Raw genomic sequence first — 6704 nt, 5'->3', positions numbered from 1 at the left:
CTGGATATGTGTGAGGATAAAACTGTTTAAGACTCCAGCTGGCACAGATCTCTGTGCCATTTGGGTTATGAAGCCAAAACCCCGATCTTAGCACAGTGCTCAAGTGCTTCAGCCTTTTCAGCGTACCCTAGCTGGCTGGTAGTCCTTTTTGGTATTCAGCATCCATCACTGTGCCCAGTTCCTCCCTCCTTTCTGATGTTTTTTCCCTCTCACTACTGTTATTGGAAATCATGTTCATGTTTCACCCAAAACTACGTAGTCCCCAAAACAAAACTGAGCAAGTGAGTTCGCTGATGTTTGGACGTCATATTACATGTTCTGAGATCAATACAACATCCTCCCCTGAAAGGCAGGGCTGACTAGCCCTGGTGCTCTGGGGACTAAATATAACCCCTGAGCTGTAAAATACCACTTTCACAGCGATCTCAGCCTCATGTGCATTGACGAGGATATGTGCGGGGGAGCAGGGGCTGAAGAAGGGGCTCTAACTTGGTAAAGCTTACTTGTAGAGGCAGAGATGTGAGTGGGCATATGTGTTTGCCATCTCTTTGTCTAGCATCAGAAGAGCTCTGGTGGCTGAAGGTGTGTAGGAAGGAAATTCTCTTCAGAAAACAGCATCTCTTGCAGGAAAGCTGACTTGACCTTTATTTCTGAGATGTTTTGTAAAGCATTCCCAATGTGTACAGCTCAGCTACCAAAGGACGAGATAACAAATGTACATCATAAACTCCATACAGCTCTGATAACCAGTCATGTTAATAATGTGGCTAAGCATTGCTAAATGAAAGCAGTGAGTAGAATGGGTGATTTCTATATGCCAGAGGTCAGGATTTTTATTTTTCAGTGCTTCCATCTATTTGTGAAATGGTTGCCCAGGCAGTATATGAATCACGTGGATTGAGGGGGTGTGTATGTGTCTGTGAGTGTACTATACACAGGCATCCTCTTGCGGAGGAATACAGTTTTGAGGTCCACTGCCAAAATGTGCGGTGTTGCCAACACAGTGCAGTGTGTGGGTAGAGGTAAAGAGCATGTAATTGAGCAGAGAAATCGAAAGACAGAAATTTCTACTCATACTGTAAGGTAAAATGTGCTTCTAAAGAAGATAAAATCTTAGTAATGTTTTGTAGAACAACCACCAATTAATGGTGAGGAGCACAGGGAATTCATATTGGTCTTAGAGGAATGTAGCTGTAATGCAGATGGAGGAGTCTTGGATTCATTGGTTTCATGTGGATGCAATAGACCACGCTGGGACTTCATTCCCACTGGAGGATCTGGCTTTGATTGTGGGCCAGAATAAACTGTTCCCTCACCTTTTAAATGTCTCAGTGCCTACGCTGAACTATCTGCGCTCCCTGTTCCATTAATGTTGTGTCTCACTCCAGCCACTGTGAGGCAACTCGAAAATAAGGACAGGTCTCTTGGCTGGTATGCATTAATCATTCAGTTGTGAAAAACATAGAAGTAAAAACATAGAAGTAACAAACATATTTTTGTTTGTTGCCAGTTCCTCAACATTATGTTCTTTTTTTTTTTTTTTTCCTTAAATTTCAATTCGATTTTTCAACTAGATTGTTGTCCTAAAAATATATCCTTCTTTGATTTGGGAAGAATCCCAGTTATGAGAGGAGGAAGTGTAACGGAAACAGCATCGTAAGTGCCCGTTAGACTCTTATCCCAGGTTCAGTTCACTTCTACCATAATCTCAATTTTTCTGGAAGATCTTTTGAAGAACAAAATATATATATATTTGAAGAACAATATATATATATTAGGGTATGTGGGAATAATGGATTTTAGCTGAAAGTTTTCTTGTAAAGAGAGTGTAAGTTAGAAAAAATAAGGAATAGAGCTCACATTGCTAACTCCTGAATATATTTATATATAAATATATATATATCCAGAAATCATGTTTGCTTTGTTTTGTCCTTCCCATACCCCCATTTTTACTAGAAGAATGGAAGAGTATGGGGAATCGGGTTCTGTATCTGAGATGATCAGTGTTAGGTAACTTTTATATTCATAAGTTGTCTGAGCAATGCTTGGTTTGTTCTAAGGCATGGTGCTTAATTTGGAGTAGTCTGCCAAATGTTTAGGACTTGTATTTAACTCCTTAGGATTAAATAACAGACTAAAAACGCTGTGGCATACAAGCCTCTCCATGACAAAAACATGAGCTGTGCATTTTCCGGAAAGACATCCTACTTCCACTGATGCACTGGTGGAGACTGCTTCCAGATCTACCTTTATTCTTTCACCTGACTTTATTAATGTACAATTTTTCCCATCCTCCTTTCTTCTTCTATTAGCTGGGGTGGTGGGAGTACTAAAACATACATTTTGTTATCAAAACATCAGAGCTGTTCATGCTTTCCATTTAAAGATAACCTACAGTGTTATTCTCTATGCTTAAAAGGGTTGTTCTATGCTAGAATGGTTTTATTTGTAGTAATGCTACATGACGTGGTTTTCCTGTCTTTTGGGATACTATAACATAATAGGCACTATAAATATCAGCTGCTAATGTCTACAATCGTGCACAACAGGCAGTAATTTAACCACTTGTCTCCTTTCTGTCATGATGGGAAATATCAAATGTTTCTGCACCAATAAGGCATGCGATCCCCGAAGCTGCTAGTGGTGGTTATTGTAGAAGTGCACGACCAGAGGCAGCTCTGTGGCCTCTGCACTCGAGATTAAAATGTAGCAAAGGCTTCCACACGTCTGGTTTGGGTGCCTTGGTGTGACTCTGCATTGGACAAAACACTCTCCCAAACTGCCAGTCAAGAGGAGGAATGCTGTTGAGCAGGGAGGAAAAACAGATGAAGAGCCCAGGAACAGCAAAAAGTGTCCTGTTAGCTTATCTCCCTTGTGGCAAAGATCACTGGGGCAGGGAAGGGACAGACAAGGAAAGTGGCATTTCCCTACACCTCCGTGAAAGTAACTCGACAAGACTGGATGCACATTGTCATTTGTAGATGCCATTAATTTTATTGAAATGTATTAGTCTGCTAGACTTAGGTAGTTAACTGCTTAAGTGAGGAACTGTGAATTTGTAGTTGATTAAGACGGTGCTGTGAACAAGCAAAGCGTAAGGATGTTATTTGGACGTGGCTTAAAATCAGGGAAGAGGCAATGGGCAAGAGCGCAGCCCCGCAGAAACCACGAGAAGCATAACTCACAAAGCGTTCATCTGACAGCAAACCCTGGGGATGAATCATCTGAAGATTTTCAGTGGTATATATAGGAAACCTAAACTTACCAAAGAATAATGATGGCATGACAGAGAGCCATGGGGGCATTTGCAGGCTGTCTTACATTATATAATAGCTTCTTGAGTGTCCTTTGTAAACTGAGGACTGATCCTCTGTACTGTGCCATTAAAACTTCTTGTGAGCCAGGAGCCTCCATACTGAACATGGGCAGAACAATGCTGGAGGCTTCAGCTGACAGAACTTTAATTCATGAACCACCTTCACAAATATATTTGGAAATGGTGAGTCACAGAAATCAGCCCACAAGGCATAAGAAATTACATCATTGTTAAACTGTAGGTGATTATAAATGTAGGGGGTAAGATATCACATAAGCTTTGGGGAAAGGGAAGCATATTTTGAAAACGCCTCAGTACTTTTTGCTCCTGTGCTTGTTTGGAGGGCAACTGGAGGAAGCAACGTGAAATTGAAAAGCTTGAAGAGCAGGAACGAGCATGGCGTGGACTGTTATTAATATGTTAAAAGGAGCGATCCTTCTCTTGGTGCTGTAAAGACTCAGAAATCCTGTACAGTCCCGAGCACCTCTGCATTAGGACTGGTGATCCGTGTTTCATATACCTGAATATAAATCCTGCTGATGTGGTCTGTGTGCACTAAATGTATGGTATAATGATTCTTTAAAAAAGATCATTAGAATGTGTTGCCCGGTGCTGACAATTTTCTAACTCTCCCAGTTTCTATGGAAACTGTAATAGTAAGAAGACACAATAAACAAATGTGCTGTATTATAAGCCTCCTCTTCTGTAGGACACTCATTTTATTAATATCTGCCCACATTATTCTGGTGGCAGGTATTGTGCACCTGACCATCCAAACAGTAGTGCGTCTACTTCCTTTCACTGAAGACTTCCCTGCTAGCTTTGAGGGTTTTGCTTTGGTCTTTAATCATTTTCCTGACCCGGTGGTGGGGTGGTATGTGCCAGTAGTTAGTGCATTACTGCTGGTAATACTTGCTTAGCTCATGGAGTAGTGGGTGCTTAATAACATTTAAAGTGCTTCAGAAACAGGAAAATCTTAAAGTGCAGAAGTAAACTTGTCGCTTGCTAATAACAGAAAAACAAAACTTCCTTTGCCTGGGGTTCTTTTGAACCTGCTTGTTGTCTTCCAGGGGCGTAGCTGGAAAGGTCTTGCTTTCTAAGAATAACTGGTACGCCTTTCGTGGAACAAATTACATCTCATAAAGTGGAGTGTCGTCTTCTGGAGCGATGCTCCGTTGCGGTCCTTGAGGCGTTTTGTGCAGCAGGGAAAGCTGTGTGTGCTCTGGATTGCTAACCACCACAGGGATGGTGAGGAGGCTGGCCTCCACCTCTGCCTGGCAGCACTGGAGCAAGGAGCATGGAGCATGGAGCAAGTCCCCTGCCATTTTGAGGGCCACGTGTGTTGCAGGCACACGTGCTGAACCGGAGAATTTGAGCTGAGGAGGCGAATTCTGTACTCACTGTTGATACAATTAACTTCCTGCAGGATTACTGATCTCGCCTTATGTTTTAGGAATGAGTCTTGCCCTGCTGCTGAAAGAGGTAGTCAGGTTTTTAAAGATAAAAACTGTAGTGAAGGAATTCAAGTGGCTTAGTGAAATCTATAGTAAGAGTCAGGGTCAGACTGAATAGATAGTGCTATATCAAATAGATGACTTTGCTAGATTCTTTCACTTTTCATGGATGATAAAGAGCCTAACTCTTCAAAAATGTAGAGATGTGATGAATGAAAAATGAGTAAACTAAACTGCCATAGCAATAAGTTATTTTCATTTAGGTATCGTCACCAAAATAGGACATTTTTTCCCTTTTTAACTTTGAGCATCACCTATGCTTGAGTGATTTATTGGAAATGAAGAAGTCAAAACTGAAATAGGCAGAGTTAGGAAGGGGTAAGCCTCTTTGATTTTGGTGTGGTGAAGAGATTCCTGGCACTCAGGTTACTGGGAATGTATTCCGAAGTCTTTCCATCATGCAGGATTGCAATGAGATGGTTACCTTTTCTTCAGTTTGTAATATTAAATACATTTTAACAACTTACAGAGAATTGCCATCCGATGAGCAAGATACTTCATATTTTTCATTGCTATGGACAATGTGTAGTGCTTAATTCACTGAAGAACTGCTGTGTTAGTGTTTGACAAAAAAAAATGCTGGGGCTAAGTAAAGACGTTGGTCCTTTCTTGAGAAACACAAATCACAGCTCAAAACCTTGCTGTTCTTCTGGTGGCAGTAGCGAGACACCAAAAAAACAATTTTTATGTTTATTTCTTCAGATTCTTTAACAGTATTATGTTTATTGTTGTTGTTACAGGGCATTAGATAATCTAATTGAGAAATTTTTTGGATACAATGGTGACCAACAGTATGCCTCAAAGGAACAGAATATCCAATAAGAACTTGGCGGTTGGATGGGGCTAGAAATAGGTATCTACTTCTGTCCATAAAAACACAAGCATCCTGGTATTATCCAAATGCGACAGCTTCTTTAGGCAGGCCATAAAGTTCTGCAGAAACTCTTCAGATGCTTTCTATCACTTCAGAGGGACTAGTTGTGTGAGGGAGCCAATGAACTCAAGGTGCTAATATAAGAACATCAGATTGTATAGGCAGAAAAAGATCATTTAGAAGGGATGAGAGTATTTTATTTCGCTTTTTTTTTTTTTTTTTTCATGGAAGGTGAACTGTGAGCCTGCGGTATGATTGTCTTTCCATTTCTTGTATTAACTTGAAAGAAAATAGTTTTCATCCTCCATTTTTTGACTTTGATTGGACTTCATGTCACTGGGAATTGAAGTTCAAGTAAAGGTAGATCTGAAATAGATTTGATTGCTTGTCCTTGTAATTGCATGAGATTTGCCTTCATTGTGGAAGGCAGATTTTGCCCTTAAGGTGGACTCAATCAAAATCCCAACCTTGTAGCTGCAAAGATACAGTTCTGTTGGGAACCATTACAAGTAATCCTTGCTGGTCTGTATTCATTGTTTTCTGCTCCAGCTAGTCTCTGACTTGTTTACTCAAGTAATTTATGTGTGGCGAGGCTGTAGTCATCTTTCTTCTTTTCAAACTCTATTGTGTAAGTCCTTGTGGAAGACATCCTGTCATTTCATTATTTTTATTTTGTTGAGTTGTAACTCAAGAGCCTCACAGATCACAGATATATTCTCTGATGCTTTGTGTTTTCCTTTTCCTTTAGGGCCATTCACAACTCAGCATAGTCAATAACTCCAGTCTTCTCCCTTGTTGGTAGTTCTTCTCATCCTTTTTTTTTTTTTTTTTTTTTTTTTTATTTGTCAGTTTTATCACTTTATTAGATATTTTGCTGATTTCCATGCCTAATGTCTTGTATGTCTTGTGGCTCCCCGTAGGATTTTTTCTCTCTAGTTTGGCATCCTGCTTTTTGATCTGATTTTGTTCTTTGTAACTTACTTATTTTTTTCTCACTTTT

This window comes from Oxyura jamaicensis, chromosome 3 (assembly GCF_011077185.1).
Source record: "Oxyura jamaicensis isolate SHBP4307 breed ruddy duck chromosome 3, BPBGC_Ojam_1.0, whole genome shotgun sequence".
In the NCBI taxonomy this organism is placed as follows: Eukaryota; Metazoa; Chordata; class Aves; order Anseriformes; family Anatidae; genus Oxyura; species Oxyura jamaicensis.
The sequence above is the reverse complement of the archived record's forward strand: the minus strand, read 5'-3'. Positions refer to the sequence as shown.